The 19,452-nt window shown below is 41.2% G+C and overlaps 1 long non-coding RNA gene across 1 annotated transcript in view; it reads left to right on the top strand.

Moving 5' to 3' along the window:
- The window catches only part of LOC137545981 (uncharacterized), a 126,365-nt gene extending 107,321 nt beyond the window's left edge, over nucleotides 1-19,044 (top strand). The window contains exon 3 of the long non-coding RNA XR_011026141.1: nucleotides 18,998-19,044. This is a non-coding gene — a long non-coding RNA (uncharacterized lncRNA). The remainder of the gene's footprint in view (nucleotides 1-18,997) is intronic.
- The last annotated feature ends 408 nt before the right edge of the window (nucleotides 19,045-19,452 follow it).

Genomic DNA, 19,452 nt, shown 5'->3' with positions numbered 1-19,452 from the left:
CACGGAGAACTTGTTTGCGCAAACTTAGCTGGTTCGAGTTTGCAGTAAACCGCGAGCACTTAGCGAGTTCAACCTGCCCCCTATACTACATCATTGGGCTAAACTTTAACCCTCTACATCACAGTCAGCAGACACATGGCAGCCAATCAGGCTGCACTCCCTCCTGGAGCCCCCCTCCCCCTTATAAAAGGCAGCAGCATCGGCAATGTTCTCACTCTGTGTGCTGCTGTATTAGTGAGAGAAGGGAGAGACATTGGAGAGATAGGGAAAGCTTAGTTAGGAGGTCTGTTAGCTTGCTCCTTGCTGAAATGTGTTGATGAAAAGCACCCCAAAACTGCTCCTTTGAGAGCTAATGTTATTCTGATGTGTTGGGTTTTTTTTGTGTGTTTGTGCCACTGACACTGCATATACAGCCCTGTCTGTCGCAGCCTGCCCTTGCTAATTGCTGTACTGTGCCAGGCCAAGCACATTCAGTGCATACCTTTCACTGCCTCTGTGTGACTGCACTTGGTATAATACCACCAGCAGTCAGGTCAAAAAAGTGTTCAGAACCTCACCTTTATCAAAATGAAAGCGGCATGGATCCCGGAGGGCTACTGCCTGTCCAAAGACTAAGTCAGTCCCCATACACAGCATCTCTGCCTGCACGCCGTGTGACTGCCTGCCCCAAGACTAAGTCGCTCCCCACGCAGCATCTCTGCCTGCCGGCTGCTGCTGCCTGCCCCAAGACTAAGTCAGTCCCCACACAGCATCTCTGCCTGCAGGCCACTTGACTGCCTTCTCCGCCACCACCAACAGGGTCCAGACCAGGAGTCCAGGTGGATTTTTAAGGCCGCTGCTAGCAGCGGCTGCTAACAAAAACAATAATTATTTTTTTGTGGTGCGTGTACATGCCTGCCTAATTTTTCTGGCTGCACTGCGGCTGCAACAACAAAACAAGACATATACATGTGTCAATTCCCCTTGTGATCGTTACCTTGCAGTGGTGTGAAGAGGCTATATGAGTGTGTTGGGGGGCACACCTGACCCAAGATAATAAGGTCCTTGCTTCATTGTGGACAGTTATTCTGTCATTGTGCTACCTCAGCCCGGCCATATGGGCTTGAAAACCGCCATCGCCTGCACTCTGGCCATGGTGCACACCAGTCACTACACAAACAGCTGTTTGCTGTGCGTTACACAGTGAGTTTGGTCTGTCAGTGTGAAGAAGTACAGTACTTACACTACCTGATCCATGTATACACACTCAAGATGTTTTCAAGCACTTTCGACCTCCAATTTAGCAATGCAATGTGATTTCTGTCTTTTAGGGATTATAACCCTGCTGTGCGGCAAATCTGTAATTTTCCCCGGGACTTTGGCATGTATCCCACTCCGCCATGCCCCCCCTCCAGGTGTTAGACCCCTTGAAGCATCTTTTCCATCACTTTTGTGGCCAGAAACAGTGTTTGTAGTTTTTCAAGTTCGGCTGCCCATTGAAGTCTATTGCGGTTCGAAAAGTTTGCAGGTTCGCAAACTTTTTCAGAAGTGCGAGTTCCAGGTTCGTGAACCGAAAATCGGAGGTTCAAGCCATCTCTATTCCTGTGCTGACAGCTGATAGATCAAATTACAGTTGTGATTAGTCACAGATGAGGGGGAATTAGAAAGGCTAAACTCTCTACATACATACAGTACAGGGTGCATGTCACTATGTTTTTCTTTTGTCCTGTGCAAGAGTTCCTGTCCATGTTAAGGATTTGGCTGAAGCAGCATGGTTCTTACTTCGTAGATGTATTTATGGTAGATTATTTAAAGGACTACCCTAATTTTGTTCTACAGTAGAAAGCATTTCATCACTTTTACTGAACAACAGTCTTGCTGTTTGAGTTTGGGTCAAAGTTTAATTCATTACACATTTTGGCTGTTCAATGAGAGCCAACTAATAGCGATGTTCATGACGCTTGAGTTTGGGAGTTGTTTTGGTGTCTGGCCTTTATGGCCTTTCATTATTTAAGAGTGGACACCTGAACTGAGAGGGATATGGAGGCTGACATACAGTATTTCATTATGCATATGCATAAACAATGCATAGGGCCTGGCTGATCTGCTTATCCAGCAGAGTCATCGTACGTTACTTGGCCAAGTTGATCCACCTGGTGGATTGTTTGCAAGGCGGCGGTCAAGGGCTGCTGTATACATGCTAGGTTGAGCAGAGGTGGTAGCTATTGACTGTTTTTAATCAAATGTGTGTATGGGCCTTTAAAATTTACCAGTGCTTTATAGATGTCAGCAAATGCTGAAACAATGTATTGTTCTTGTAAAAATCTGGGTGAACAATTTGGATATGCACACAAATCAGATTGCGCAAAAACATGCATACAACATTACATTTTGAGAGGAGGACACATTGGAGCATACAAAGGGAAAACAAAACATCTTCATCTTGTGATGAATTTAGTCTTAAAGTTCACAAAAACTCACATCTTATGTGATTTTACGGTTTCCACGCCCAAAATGGCATTCACCAAATTCACATATAAAAAGACTTGCATATGAGAATAATATAAAAAATGTTTGTTTCTTTTTTACTATGAGAGAGGGGGATATAACATCACTTTTAATATAGCTTGAATGACCTCTTCAAAGATATATTTTTATTATTATTACGGATTTATAAAGCGCCAACATATTTTGTGGCGCTGTACAGAGTAATATACAAACAAGGTTATATTACTGTATATATTTGTAACTTCATATTTTTATTGCACCAGCAGCATTCAGCTTGGAATGGCATTTTATTATGACTGCATCTAAAATAAAATACAGAAGATTTATCTGATAAAACCGATAGCCATACATGAATTTTAAATGTTTTTAAATTTAGCAGGGGAGCTGCGAGATGAGATGCATGATGACGTCTGATGTCGCCCTCCTACGCAGAAATGTGATCTAATTTTGAGAAATGGGAGTATTCTGATAAACTTCACTTTGTGTTCTGACAACCACCAATCAACTTTCTAAGTGAGAGATATTTGATTGCTGCATTTGTCTTACATAAATGAATCCTACCAGTGTCTGACTCACAACTGCTGAGCCATCAGTTACAACCATTCTGACACCCACTGTTCTGGTCAATATATATATATATATATTTATCTGAAGTCAGGACACCGATTGAATTTGATATATGCCCATAATTTCATAATTTACACAATACAAAAAGTTAAGTTACTATATTACTGACTTCAGTACTTATTGTTTTTGAGTTATAAATAATCCTTAAGGAGAAGGTTCCTCATGGAAAAATTTGAACAATATTATGTTAATTGAGTCCTAGTTTTAACTCTGTTCAGTGATGAAATGACAATGAATTGCTCATTTTGCTCCATGAAGGGATGTGAGAACCTCTGGGTTGCCTATTATTTAAAGAAGGTTACCCTTCTAGCAGAAGAACATTAATAATATTGGAGGAGGTTACAATTGGTCAGGTGGAAGAATGGAAACACTAGTTGAGTTGGTGAAGGATGTAGAAGATGAGAAAGGTATCATGTAGATGTCAGAACTTCTCTTCTCTAAGACAAAAATAAGTGTAGACTTATCTGAAGAGGTGCATTTTAAGAGTGTGTTTGAAGACTTCCAGGCTCAGAATATGGGGGACAAATTGTGGATGCAAGAGTGAGAGAAGGCTAATATCTTTATTTTTTAGGGAATTTAAAAAAAAAGTGTTTTGGTTTTTTTTGTCAGACCTAAAGTGTACCTGAGACGAACTTTGGGTTAAAAACCGCATAGTTACCTAAGAAGAGGGAAGCCTCTTGATCCTGTAGAGGCTTCCCACACTGTCCTCTGGTCCTCTGTTGGCGCTCATGGATCCTCGAAGTAATCCAATGAGGGATTTTTGGATTGCAGAGGGCCAGGCACTGTTCAGGAATGAGCGCATCCATACTCGTTCAGGAGTGGCTTCATGTTACAGCTCAGGTGCGCCCATGCTTGCTGGTGCAGCATGGCAATGCTCATGCATAAAGAGGAGCACAGTCCGTAATTTCCACAGCTTTCCAACGAGTGTCGGCATCAGTAAGGAGGACAAAGGAAGCATCTACAGAATCCAGAGAGTTCCCACTTCTTCGGTAAGTATGTTTTTCCTTACCCAAGGTTCCACTCTGGTTCTCTTAAGCTAAGTAGCTTTACTCTTGTCTAGGTTAATAAGCTTCCAGCATAATTTTGCAACATCTTATTCAAACACATCAGATCCAGGGTGTTTTCCATGTGTAGTTGGTTTAGCTATCTGCTATAGTTCTTCTGATTTTTATTTATTTTGTTAAAGATCAGCTTGATATGGACTCTGCAACATAAGCAAATAGGATTTGTTTAATGTTTTGTATTTCGTCATCTCTTTACATTTGTGGACCTAGGACGTTTTAAATTGTACAAGTTGCTATGATTTTCTTCTCAAACGTCTACTATTTCCTCCAATTTGTGTTTTCAAATGTTTTGACTGTAAGTATTCACAGATAATTACAACATCTACAGTATGCTTTCCTATAGCTTGGCCTTTTATGACTATATTGATAAAAGTGTTTATGACATAAAAAATATCCCTCTTGACATTACAGTATGTGGTGTATGTCTTCTCGGTGTCCTCTTTCAGTTCTTATTTGTCGGCCTCTTTCTTGCTTTTGTGAGCTAACCTTGATTTTATCTCGTAAATTAGTTTGCCATTCCTTTCTCTTTTCAGCTTTGCTCCTCTTTTAATTAAAATACCCCTAATTACTACTTTATAGGCTTCCCACATTATAAAGAGGGATGAGGCTAAGCAATGATTAACTTCATAGAATTTTTTGTCTCCTCCTCACCTTTTTACTCAAATCTTCAAGAATTAATAAACTACTATTTACTTTTCAAGCTCTCGCCTCCACCTTCTATTAATCCTTGATAGAGAGATTTATTAGTTTTATTGTCCCTTTTTGCAGTTTGTTAATGAGTTATGGGAAATTTATATTTAAATGATTTCTAAGTAGAATATCCTCTACACATGAATAATATGCATAGTCCCTCTCTGACGGGTTTAGAATCCTCCACAGATTGGTGATTTGGACACGGCCACCAATTTTAATCTTCTTACAAGGGTTGGCATTAAGTTGTATGAACTTTAGCTGGGAAAGTATTCAGAATGGGTAGCATTCAGGCTCATTGGATAATTTTGTTTCCAATAATAACCGAGTCCTCTTTAAAAGAAGCAATACTGAAAAAAGCTCCTCTTTTATGGGAAAAAGACAGATAAAGGATTAGTTACTATCTACTTCTTTGTGACGAAACAAATCTACCACATCTGGGTAAAGTAAACGGAACACTGAAACACTAAATTATATAAAACAAACATCCTCATAAGAGATGTTTGTAAATGGTGTGGGCAGTTGTGGGGTGGCAAGCATATACAGTAATTACCTTTGAGGGCTGTTCCCTAGCTTCCCATCTGTACGTGGTCCGCCATCTTGTCTGTTCCTGCCACAGATCACCATGCCCACTGGGATATTGTGCAGTGCCACCTTTGCAATGCATGACTAGAGATGTAGTCCATGAATGTGGTTACATCTCAGGCCGGGAAATATAATTACATTAATGGACTACATCTCCCAGAGCTAGGCTTCCCCTAGAGCTCACACCATTTATGAACTTCCCTTAGTGGAAAGTTTAGACATATTGGTGTTACCAACTACCTTTAAAAAAAAAGCCAGTGGCTTGGCTGTCATACTGTATTTTCTGGCTTTAAGTGTTTCTTGAGAATTTTCACCAGTAATTTTTGCATTGAAAATGCTATTCTCGATTTTGAAAAAATATTTGTGAAAATACATTGTATTTTCGCAATATGGTGAAAATTTGCAAAAATGTGAAAACCTGTATTTTTACCATGAAAATGCACAAAAAGCATGAAATTATTTATTTTTTAGATCGAAATTCACGAAAACGTAACTGCTGGTCCTTGGTTAGTGTTTCAGAAAGCATAAATGGCGCAGACAATCTGTACACAATCTAGGGAAGTAGCAAATTCTAAGGGGGTTTGCAAGGTAATCATGCAATATTCCTTTCAGGTCAGGTACTTTGAAAATGAATGTATTCCAAAGATATCTTTTGAAAGAATAGAAGAATGATGTTTTGGTTATGGCTCTGGTACAATATTGTGGAAGCAAAGCCTTCAGACTTGGTGAAGGATATTGAAGTACTCATGATACAGAGATATCTTCACTCCACTGCAGTAATATAGACAACTTAGCAGTCCAACCTGGAGGCACAGCTATCAATAAATAAATATCTAAGATATTAATTTGTAATTATTTTATTTCCACATGAAAAAAGAAAAAGAAAATCTGGATTGTATTATTAAGCACAAACAGTATTAAAGCAAAATGTGAATTATTAAAACAAAAAGTGAATAAAACAAAATGAAAAGAGTCATTATATATTCATTCCGCAATAAATTTAATTCCGATATGGATCCAATTCAACCCTTATGGGTACGTTATTATGGCTACTAATGGGATAAGTAGTACTTAGGATGAGTACAGTCTTCTTAGATATCTCACTTCCACAGTCAATACATACTATATATTGTTCCCATAGCTTAAAAACCACTCTCACATTAAGAAACTAACAACAGATTTTAAAGATTATATCTGATATTAAACTGCATCCATTTAAGGGTCCAATAGAAATCGAAAGGATACATTACCATGGCTTCTTCTTTGGGACGTTTGATAGTACCACCCCGTATTGAGGTAGCCTTGCATTTTCACTTCTTCTTCAGCACCCACTGAGTACTTTATTAGGATCACTACAATAATACTGGCTAGGGCTTTCCTTCACCCTTAACAGAGCCTCCATTCTTCAAGAATGCACAGTATGTTGGAAGTGTTTAAAATTCCTCTCCGTTTCACCACTATAAGACTGAACTATTGTCAAAAGCAGGTTAAACCAATGAATTCCAACTCATGAACAAACGTTGAGATTCATTAGATCGAAGTGTGTTTCTCCAATCCGTCAGCTGTCCAGTTTTGTAGAGCCAGTACTCTACTCACTGCAGCCTCAGCTTTCTGGCAGGTAGAAGAGCGACCTGATTTGGCTTAAAGCACACCTGAATTGGAACAAAAAAGTACTTTTTTAATTACCTGGACTTCTTTTTGCCCCCCATAATCTATCAGGTCTTCCGGTGTCCTCTGGGTCCCATCCATTGTGCCACTAGCCCCTCCAAAGGATCTGTGACTGGAACACCAGATGCAGCTCCTGTGCATGTGCAGTCCCACTTGCATACCTCCTTGATTGCGCTCTCATAACTGCCTGGGAGCGTTGTGTGCATATGCAGTTCGTAAAGACTTGCATATGTGCAGAATGTTCTGACCACGGGAGCGTGATTGAAGAGGCATGCGGATGGGATTGCGCATGTGCTGTAGCTACAACTGGAGTTCCAGTTGCAGATCTTTGAGAGGGGGAAACAGCACAATGGAGAAAACTCAGAGGGCACCAAGAGACCTGAAAGATTACAGGGAGATAGAAGAACCTTCAGGTAAGTAGATATCACTCTGTGGGAGCCTTGTTGCATTGTGGGAAATAACTTCTGTTTCCAACTGTCAAAAAAGCAAGCAGCATCTCCTTCCACTGACATCACCTGTCAGCAGTAAAAATGTCGCCATGTGATAAATGTCAGAATGTAAATCAGGGAGAGGAAAGATTTTACAATGGGCAAACACTGGCTAAATCATTTATAAATAATTACTATAAAAATTAAGCACCTTTTTTCATGACGTTATTTTCACTGAAGTTCCTCTTATTAGCATGTCGTTCATACATGTTATCACCAGGTATGTTAAAAGGAGTAGTGGGAATAAGTAAAAAAATAATTTTTCAAAAAGACCTTGGCGTTTTTGAGAAAATAGATTTTAAAATTGCAAAGGAAAAATGATTTTTAAACAAAAAAAAATGACAGTTTAAAAACCATTTTTCCTTTAAATTTTCAAAATCAATTATTTTAAATTGTGCAAGGTCCTTTTGAAAATGTCCCTTTTGACGTATTTTCACTGTTCCCTTAAACATATATAGCAATTTTGGTGATGATAGCATGTATTAACCCCTAAAGTCAGCATGAAATTACTCAAAAATTATGTGAAATTACGATTCCTTATTACGTTTACAAAATTAATTACGATTTCTCCCGAAATATTGCATTATGAGTTTGCATCGTAATTGCGAATTACAATGCAAAATTACCATTATGTGAAATTTGTGCCTATCACTACAAACCACTAACTGTAAATGACAAATATTCACAGCGACAAATAAAGGGTAGAGTATTTATTTTAGATCCAAAAATGACTAAGTTTTAAACTTAATTGGCGGTGACAGCAATGGGTATTCATCTATTACTCTCAAATTACTTTTTTCTTATTTATTTTTTAATAATCCTTTGAACTAGGCGAAATTCTTTCATTTCTAAGAGGTTTCCGAGAAAATGTTGACTGTTTATATTATTTGTTATAATTGATAAGGGAGAGGGAACGTTCAAATGGTTTTCTTGTTAAAAGCCACTCATTGAGCCAGCCGCAGTTATTGACATTCTATTACATTATAACTGCTGTCACTAATTGTTCGTTATCATTAAAGTTCCTCTGGGTTTTTTCAGGAGGCTGGAGATGCATGCAAATTACAGCTGCATGTCTCTCATAATGCTCTCTGATTGATTTTAATATGTGGAATAAAGGCGGCTAATTGTTTTCTGCCTTCACTACATTGAAAAAAAAAATGAAAAAGAACTGAAATATTAAACTCTCAGGTCCACTACAAGTGAAAGCATTCTTTGTGATAGTGATTGCATTGTAATAATCTCGTATGCTTGCTAAGAATGATCGAAAATGATGATTTCCATTGATCATTGACTCTTACCTTAATCAGAATCAAGAAGTCCCAGTTTAGGTCACTTTCACACTGAGACATTTTTATTGCAGTGGGTTACACTTTTTTACCGCAGGGTGATGCTAGGGCTATGAAAGTCCATGGGCCTTCCACACTATGCAATAGGCCGGAAGTATTGTATCTGACTATCCATGCGTTGACGGGTAACATGCGTGGTGACGTGCAACGGACTGGAAGTCACGTTAGTCTATGGCAATGCAGGTTTATTCAACCATTTTCACGTTGTGGCCCACGTGCGCGCAAGTGTATTTTGTTTATACACTTCCGCATATTTCTTTTTTCAACCACAGGAAGTGATCTCTAGAGAGTCTCTCTTCCTATTTATCTTTCAGCCAGAAGGGGGATTACCGCGTATTAATGCGGAAATCCCCAAAGCCTATTTTTAGCAATGCGATAATCCAATCACACCTCTACCATTGGTTTCCAGTGTGAAACCGGCCTGAGGGTTTTAGAGAGATGTCCATGGAGCCCTTAGTGATGTCATTTGTGTCACTCACTGTAATGTCTGTTGTGAAAGGAAGAGTCACTGCAGTCCAGCTCACTGCCCAGCGCTATTTAGTGCTAGCTTATGTCTTCAATATTATCCTAACCTTTAGGGTGGGTCTATAAGTAAACAAACCTCAGATTGACAACTCTTATGACAACTGAGTGACCAGGAAGCCCGAGAGTAATGGCTGTCAGACTACTAAATCCATTAGCACCCTCAAACTTTAATAGAAAAGAGTAAAACTTACATCGAGGACAGAGGACATTCCCCTCTAACACTTTCAAAGGAGTAAGCTACCTTCTGTTAGAGTTCAACCCTGGCGTACTAAACAACTCCGTATCTCATTCAAGAGCTTACGTCATCGGCTTCTGCATCATGATCACTGTGAGCCAATCATGGTGATCATTGCTCGAGTTTGTGAAACAAAAGTCTGTTAAGGTTAGGCATCAGGAAGTGAGGAGGATGTGAAGATAGGCTTGGGGGGTGCTTTACGGTTAGGCACTTTAAGGTTAGGCACCAGCATTTTAAGGTTAGACAAGGGGTGATGGTTTAAGGGTAGGCATCAGGTAGGGAGTTTTAAGGTTAGGTAAGCAGGCAAGGTTAGGGTTAAAGTGTATCTGAGGTGAACTTTTACTCATTGCATAATTGTGTTCCTTTCCTATTGTTTATAGGGCATTCCTCAAGCCAAATACTTTTTTGTTTTTGTTTTAATACTCTAATTCCCTATAAACTAAATAAACTACGCCCACAGGTTTTCAGAGAGCCTTGGCAGCAGCAATGGCTCATGGGAGCTCAGTCTGGGCAGGAGAAGGAGGAGGTGTTACTAGCCATTGCTTTCAGAGGCAGAGGGGAGGAGGGACGAGGGGGGATTAGGTTTTTTTCACAGGCTTAGTGACCAAGATACAGATAAGCCTGCCTCTGTGTAATGTTTACAAACAACATGGCTGCTGTCATTGTATCACAGGAAGATATAATAATTTTCTATTAAAGCTGTTTGCAGCTATATTTGCTGTGTAAACTATCTAAACTTTAGATAAGATATATAGACAAGTTACTTGTTATAGTTAGTTTTTCATCTCGGATCCGCTTTAAGCATCGGCTGAGTGAAGCAGGTTGTTTTGGCACACGAACACTGAAACTAGATGCCCCATAGCCGCAATGTAATGCTGTACGGGGCGCGTAAGGGTAATTCGGGGCTCCAAATGCAGTTGCCGAATCCCGAATTACATCTCCCTCCAAGTTGTGACAACTTAGAGGTGTAATAGTATTTATCATCACCAGGGGTTTTTGCAGCAGCAAGAAGAGCTGTCATTCGGCTCGCCCTGTGCCCAACTCAGCCGCAACGCGTACATATGTATACCGGCAGAGGGCATGTTTAGGCATCGGAGGAGGGCGGGTGCTCTTTGAGAATAGGTTTTAGTTTAGCTGTAATAAAATATCTGTAACATTTACTGATATTTTACTATTGGCTATGCCCTGGCACCCAAATTTCCTCACCCCTCTTTTTCAATTATACGTATTAGTCACTGTCACATTTGTGTTGACTACCAAATCCGTACTATGTTTCCTTGTTTGATTTTTCCTTTGCACATCAGCATGGATGACGAGGGCGCTATATAAATCAGTTATTATAATAATGATTTGATGCTCTTCCTCAGACCACACCGACGGGGAAATACGGGACACAGTACTTTTTTTTTTATTTCAACGCCGCTCTTTCCCCCCCCCTTACATTTAACTCCGGCCTTGAGTATACATGTGAATGAATAACGTGGTACAGTAGAGTGCTCCATCACTGCTAGACACAGATACAGAGAAACAAGTCTATTAAGATTCTCTGTCAGTCTTTGTTCCAGTGAATCACCTAGCTGCCAATGATAACTAACTGATGCCTCCCGGTACCTTAGGGATCCGGGATTTCTAGCATCCTCTCTGTAAAATAATTCTATAAGTCCAATCCACTTAAGAGAATTTAGGACAGCTCGGCAGTATTTTCAGCAGCATTCCACCTCCAAGCTCAAATATAACGTTTACACAAACAGGGGGGGGGGGGGAAATCACTACAAACAGACTGTCTTGTATAATAATGTTTTGCATCCTTTAGGATTAAAACTTCACAGGCAAGCAGGATTCATTGTTCTTTGTAGTTCGTTTTTGTTCTCGCATACTCGAGTTTTAATACAGTTTCCATTAGCAAAATCAAAGGAGGCTTTAGTGAGTGTGCCGGGGACTTTGTAGTGGCTGGGAGCCAGATGCAGCAGTGTCTATACACCTCCTAGCTGGTATCTCTGACTGTTTATTTATTACACGCAGGATGCTCCGGGTGTATGATGATCTACAGATGAAAGGGACAGGGCTGCTTGGGAAATCTGCTGTAAATTCAGGCTGCAATAGTTTTTACAAGAACAGCAATTTTTTTTCTCTCCCCGTGATCATACATTTGCTTTGAGTTATAGCCGGGAAATCCGAAATTGATGATAGTTTTGGTTTAATATAGTCCTTACCTTTTGACGGCTGGAATCCGAGATAGCGGCTGAAAGATTCAAGCAGATGGAACCTGGGAATCTGCACGCTAAAATAAATTGTGGCGCATAATAAGTAATGCGGGGCTGACGGAACCCTATGTTTGTTATCAATATAAATGTTATTCCGCTACATAAAGAGACATGTTCATGGCGCTCCGCAGCTGGGGGATTGTGTGGTTTTATTAAAACGCTAGGCCGTAGTATTTCTATATTTAGCTGTAACCTAAAGAGCCATACACTGGAAAGTCAGAGTTAGTTATATTTACAGTCATGCATAAAGTATAATAATGTCCATATAAAAAAAGAGCTCCTAATGTACACAGGGCTGAGGAATTTCTATAAATGGCTGCAGTGTACATTATGGGATTATATAGCTGGGCGTAAAACCATGAGGACATTTATCCAGGCAATCCATACATTATTATGTAGCTTCCCGGCGTGCTTTTTTGTTAGGTTGTAGGATTTGTAGATATTACAGAGCAGAACCAACCATGTAGGAATTAAGTGTGTATATAAGACTTAAATCTCCACTCCAGGGGAAAAAAATCATTTTAGCTTTGGAAAGGGGCAGAACCTCTTTGATTTTTTTTACCCTCTTGTTTGTATCTCTACTGAGTGCGCACTCAATGCCAGGCTTTTTTGATTTAGCAACTCTGATATTTGGCCAGATGAAGTGAGCTGTACTTGCTCATGAAATGCGTTGCAAATAAACTTATTTTCTTTTCCTATATCTGTGTCATATTTGAGATAAGCCACCTCCCATTTACAATTCTTTGTATTGCATTTTATCCTTTCTGTTCAGGGTTGCTCGTAAACTATGCCAGTGCGAATCTACGCATCGTAGTCCGCAACTACGCATCATAGTTAGTAGGCGAAGTTTAAAAACTATGCTTACGTATTTACGCATAGTCGTAGTACCACTGTTCGTATATTCGTCTGCTACGCATAGATGACGTATGTATGGCGAAGTCAACTACGCGTGCGTTAACCGCGTCATTGTTTGTAATTGCGCATGCGCAGAAATATTATTGCCCTTCTATACGTATACAATTTCGCATTGGAAGGTGGAATGTACGCATATATTAGTTCACATATGCGCATATTTAGCGGATTAATGCGGAAATTCTTCCACATAATGGCATAAGTGGCCGCATACACTACGCTTCGCACTACACAAAGCTTTCATATTTTAATGCGTAGTCTACAAAATGTAGCAAATGTTTTGATTTCGAAAACGTAGATTGCGAAGCATAATTGCGTAGAACTACTCGTAGTTCCAGTGTAGCGAAGTTGGCTGACTATGACCATCCCTGTTTCTGGGCATCTCTTTCTCCTATTGTGTCTCTATAGAGTAGCATTACCTCACTTCCTGTCCCTGGAATGTCCGTATGTCTATGACCTTCCACAGCCTTGTACTGAACTCTGGTTGTCCTGGAAGTGAAATTGAGGGAAAGCTTTGACAACTCAATGCTGGCAGTTCTCTTTTCTCCCCTGCCCAAAATAAATAAATAATTTTGTACCTGTCATTGGGGCAAATTTACAAATGTTCAGTAACTATGTGGTATCCTTGTGCATAGTCCAGTACAGTTAATGTGAGAATGATCAGTGCATGCTATCGCCTCAGTTACTGCAGAGAAGGAACTTCCTAAAGTACGGAATATGCTGTGCAGCAGGCTCAGCATGTTCTGCACTAATAAAAGTATAAATCATATAAAGTTACCAATTGTAGCATTTGTAGTGGGTATAAAGTTATATGCTGCTATTTTATCAATCTGTTTACTGACAATGCTTTTTTATTTATTTTTTATTTATTCTGCCCCAGCCCACCACAACACATCTCACTTTGATATTTATTCAACCACACGTATCTCCATTGCTAGATTTTCAATTTATTAACTACACATTGTTGTCACCTTACCTGATTATGATGCTAGTTTTGAATGGCCCAATTCCAAGCTGGATACAATTTAAAATAGAATTATTATTTTTGATTTATAAAGCACTAACATATTCTTTGGTGCTGTACAAAGTAAGAAACAAACATGAGGTACTTAATAATATAGATAAGGGTGTACATCAATTATACAGGAATGGAAATGGAATGGAAATTACAGTGATGTAAATGTAACATAATAAATACAATGTACTACAAATTTCAAGACACAAAATGAATAATGCATTCCAAGGATGAGGGAGCCCTGCTATTGTGATCTTTCAATCTAAAGGAATAGGAAGTGTGAAAAATTAGCAATTTCTATTCCCAGAGCACAGACTTCCCGCCATGGCGCCCCCAGTCCTTGTATAAGACACTGTACTCAGGGCCAGATTACTGACCAGGCAACAGAAGTAGTCGCTTGGGGCCCCCATTCATAGTCAAAGGGGCCCCTTCAGAACATAATCCAGCCCTCGCCATCCTGTCAAAGGCTGACGCCCACTGCTGACTGTCTTCAGAGCCGGGCTCTCCTCCTGGGTCCCTCTCTTGCTACTGTGCGCTCTGCTGCTGCCCACTCCTCCCTTCCTTCCCACAGAGAACCACAGCTGCAGCGGGCAGGAATGATAGCAGCAGATGACAAACGTCCACTCACCTATCCGTGATACAAGCGATAGAGGTACCATCATCCAAAACCCATCTGTCTCCTCTACGGTGCCACCGCTTGCTCTGAACTTCCTGATTCTCAGATCAGACAGGAAGTATTAAAGGGAACCTTAACTGAACGGGGGGTAAAGAGTTTCACTTACCTGGGGCTATTACCAGCCCCCTGCAGCAGTCCTGTGCCCTCGGCGCCGCTCTGGAATCCTCTGGTCCCCCGCTGTCACTTAGTTTCGTTTTTGAAGACTCACCAGTCGCCAGCCGCCATGCGTATTATTGGACGCATTCACCAATGCAAATAGCGCTATTGCGGACCGCATATCTACGCGTGCAGAATGCGGCAACGCGTATTTTTGTACGCGTTGCGGTCCGCAATAGCGCTAATTGCGTTGGTGAATGCGTCCAATAATACGCATGGCGGCCAGCGACTGGTGAGTCGTCAAAAACGAAACTAAGTGACAGCGGGGGACCAGAGGATTCCAGAGCGGCGCCGAGGGCACAGGACTGCTGCAGGGGGCTGGTAATAGCCCCAGGTAAGTGAAACTCTTTACCCCCCGTTCAGTTAAGGTTCCCTTTAAGTAGTAATAGTAGTAGTAATCCAAGTCTGCAACGATCTGCTCATGGCAAGGGACAGAGGGGAATGCTCCATCCTAATCCTGTTGGATCTCTCAGCTGCTTTGGATACAGTTGACCATGAAATCCTGCTTAACAGACTGCAGGAGTACTGTGGCATCAGTGGATCAGTCCTCCAGTGGTTCAGATCATTCCTGACTGACAGAACACAGAGAGTATCCCTAGGACCTATAATGTCCAAACCTGCACCTCTACAATTCGGAGTGCCACAAGGATCAATCCTATCCCCTCTGCTGTTTGCAATCTACATGTTGCCACTCGGTACACTTATCCAACGACATGGCCTGACGTACCACTGCTACGCCGATGACACACAGCTATACCTGTCCTTCAAACCTGGTGGAACAGACCCTACCCCAAAAATAAACTCTTGCTTAGCTGAGCTTCAGGCATGGATGAATGATAACTGGTTGAAACTGAATGCTGACAAAACTGAGGTCCTGTTTGTCCAAAGCCAGCACTCGCCATCAAAACAGCTCTATCCTAAAGCAACACCAATCAGGATTGGGAATTCAGACATAAACAGCTCCAACCTTGTGCGCAGCCTTGGCGTACTAATCGATGGGGAATTGAGTTTCAGAAACCAAATTTCATCTGTAGTTAAATCTTCCTTCTTTCATCTGAAGAACATTGCAAAGATTAAACATCTGATTCCCCCAGAGGATCTTCAAACCCTAGTCCACGCCTTCATCACATCACGGCTGGACTACTGCAATGCCCTTTATGCTGGCCTCCCCAAAAAAGACTTGCGTCGCCTGCAATTAGTGCAGAATGCTGCTGCCAGATTGCTAACAAACCAGCCTCGCCACTGTCACATTACACCGATCCTTCGCTCACTGCACTGGCTACCAGTAGAATGGAGAATACTCTTCAAGATTGGACTGCTGACATTCAAATCCCTGCACAATCTGGGCCCTGGATACATGAAGGACTTGCTGAAGCTGCACCACACCTCTCACAACCTCAGATCAGCAAGTTCTATAAACTTGGTCACTCCCAGAGTGCACCTCAAAAAATCTGGAGACAGAGCCTTCTGTCATGCTGCCCCTACTCTTTGGAACTCCCTACCACACCCAGTAAAGACAGCACCATCCCTGGAGCTATTCAAATCCAGACTGAAAAGCCACCTGTTTAGCCTGGCATTTCCAGATTTATAAAATTCTTCCCCTGTACCACGATGGTCGGAGCCATGCTTATGCGCTTTGAGTCCCACGGGAGAAAAGCGCTTTACAAATGTTATTTGTTGTTGTTGTTGTAGTAACAGAGCAGTGGCACTCTAGTGGAGACAGATGGGCTCCAGATGACGGGACCTCTATTGCTTGGATCACAATATGTGAATGCGAGTCATCTGGTGCTGTAATTTTCCCCCACTGTGGCTGCCCTTCTCTGCAGGACTATCGTATTCCCGGGGGTGGAGGCTGCATGGCGGATGTGGCTGTCTAGTTTGGGAGGAAATTGGTTGTTCGGTGGTGGTGGGGGGGGGGTATGTAATTCTGTCTAGGGGGCTTCCGGGTTGGCGGTGTCCAGAGCTTTCTGTTATTGCCAGGCTGGAGATGCAGGGGGAAAGTGCTGCTGCTGTGATATCTGGCACCCTCTTTACATGGGTGCCCCGAGTGACAACATCCCAGCCATTCATCTCTCCCTCTGCATGTTGGCGCTGCTATTCCGTGCATTGTGCACCCGCAGAGGAAAGCGGGCTGTTGCCCATAGCACCCAGTAGAGCGGCTGCACCGGTGTGTCCGGCATGTTACTGTGCACACAGCAGCTGCATCTTCCCATTCTAATATGGGGGGGGAAATCAGTTACTTTGCTTAGGGCCCCATTTAGCCTTAATCCGGCTCTGACTGTACTGCAGACCCGATGAAGCAGGCAGGTCCCACAAAACACGTAATTTTTTCCTGTGTCTAATAAAATTATAATATTTAAACCTCCTACCTGTGATAACATCTCTCCGTACTCAGGTTTAATCATTGCATACTACATTGAGATGCATCCTTCCATTTCGTGTACAGATTTTCCCCTACCCCACCCCCCCAGGGTGTCCCCTCTGATAACTATCCAGTGGTCATTTTTCTGGAGTGTGACCCAACCTATCCTGAAGAGGATACCCAATCTGTAGAGATGGAATTCTCTACTTGCCTAACACTGTGGTTGCCTAATAGCAACCGAGGTTTGTAAGTCGTATTTTTTTCCACACATTATTATTTCATTGCCTGGAAATACTACACTAGCTGACGGTCCTGGTATTTTCTGTTTCCTTTTTCCTCTCCCGATTCCTGAGGTTTGTCATCCAAATTTCATTGACCGGACACCCCTCATCAATCTAAAGGAATAGAAAGTGTGAAAAAATGTGTAATTTCTATTCCCAGAGCACAGACTTTACACCTTGGATCAGGCTGGGGGAGGATATAAAAAGTAGGAATGCAATAGAGGCTAGCTATCTCCATGCAATGTGATGGAGAGATGCCAGAAAACACAGGAGCCCATCATCCAGATAATGATAAGCTGTTCTGTTTTGTATGTGTTCACTCTATCATTTTACTTCCCCCAGTTTGGATTTTATCCAAAAAGTTGTGAGCCTTAGGTGATTGGTAGTGGGGTGAGATTTATCCAGTCATATATCCAGCCAAGATGTCAGTCAAGGTATCCCCATCCTCCTGGCCTCTTGTGTGGGCAGGAGTTTGTGGTCCCTTCTCTACCTTGGGCTCCCCCTTGTAATGCACATGCACATGCAATGACGTCATACACAAGGCCTGATAGGGAACAGCTTGACATGCCACTGTTCCAGGAATTCTGTCCTGGACTCAGTACCAACCGGGTGGAAAGTGAGTGCATCATGTAGTAGAAGTAGGGAGGTCGTACCATCTACATCATTAGGAATGGTGTGTGCTGGGGGTATAGAGATCCTGGATAAACAGCTGCTTCCCTGGTTGCAGCAATAAGATGACACCTGGAATAAAGATTGCCTTGGCTAGGTGAGTATTTTTTTTTTACATTAATACCCCCCCCCCCCCCCCCTTACATTGTCATGCACTTTAATACGAACCTCTAAGTGCACCTTAAACAAAACTCTTCCACCTTAACTTCATCTTACAGACAGGTCAAGCCAATTCATCCAATACATTACTGTCCTGTGCTGTCAAATATAATGAATGATCTATTTACAGCCACAGAGCTGGCCAGAAAATGTAGTTACATGACCATTAAGTTATACTGCCAGTTGACCACTAGTTTATATTGTCCACAGCCAGCCATAAATTGCTATAGCTGTTAAGGAAGTCTTTAAAAAAGGTGTTATAATGCAGGAAATGTCACAATTTCTTATTTTAAAAGTGGATTTCATGAAAACACTTACAGCTTTGCGACAGTAATATTAGGTTAAAAGTTCAGTTATATATTCAGTAGAACGGTGTGCTTTTCTTTCTCGGAGCAGATTATTAGCTAATAATAAGGAACTATAACAACAGAAACCACCTACACGCTACAACAAGACAGCTTGTCAAAAAGGGTTTGAGTTTTACCTGCATGTTAGAATATAAATATTTAAATAAGCCACAATGGAAACATTGTTCAGCATAGCACAATGCCTCCCATCAGCGTCACACAAATTCACATTTGCCGTTTTAATAGTGGGTGTATTTGGATTGCGATAAAAAAAGCAAGGTATCGAAAAGTCAAATTGCTTGAATTCTTTTTTACTTTGATGGATATTCCGAACATGTTTTGCTTTGTTGTTGTTAAAACTTGTTCTTATGATGAATGATGGGTTTGCGCTCGTGATCAATTGTTCTTCAAGATCAATATCTTTTTTTTCTTTATTTGTAGATCTCATATGGGATGGATAGCTACACCGTGGGTATCTCCTCCAAGGTAACTCGGCATTGTTTTGCCATGACTCTATTTTTCAGTCACTTAATTTGTTTTCTTTGCGGATGTGTTGTGGTTGTTTTGGTATGGCATTCCGTGGTTGTTTCTTTGCTTTAAAAATACTTATATATACTTGTATTATAATACTTATATTGTGAATAAGATTTGTCTTTAACAAAGCTTATGCACGTTATTCCACCCATATACATTTTTGCAACCACTTGAGCATTTGCCTTTGGCCCACAAGGACTGGGGCCCAATGTTAGACTTGATAGGAACCAAGCTTGCATTTGTTTGGGAGAATTGCAGCGTTTAAAAAGTCAGTGTGCTTAAAACTGAAATTTTAGTTTAAATGTATTGTTTTAGGCCAATAACCTAGTGGTTCCGTATACAGTATAGCTTTGTTACCACTT

This window comes from Hyperolius riggenbachi, chromosome 1 (assembly GCF_040937935.1).
Source record: "Hyperolius riggenbachi isolate aHypRig1 chromosome 1, aHypRig1.pri, whole genome shotgun sequence".
Taxonomy (NCBI): Eukaryota; Metazoa; Chordata; class Amphibia; order Anura; family Hyperoliidae; genus Hyperolius; species Hyperolius riggenbachi.
The sequence above is the reverse complement of the archived record's forward strand: the minus strand, read 5'-3'. Positions and strand labels throughout refer to the sequence as shown.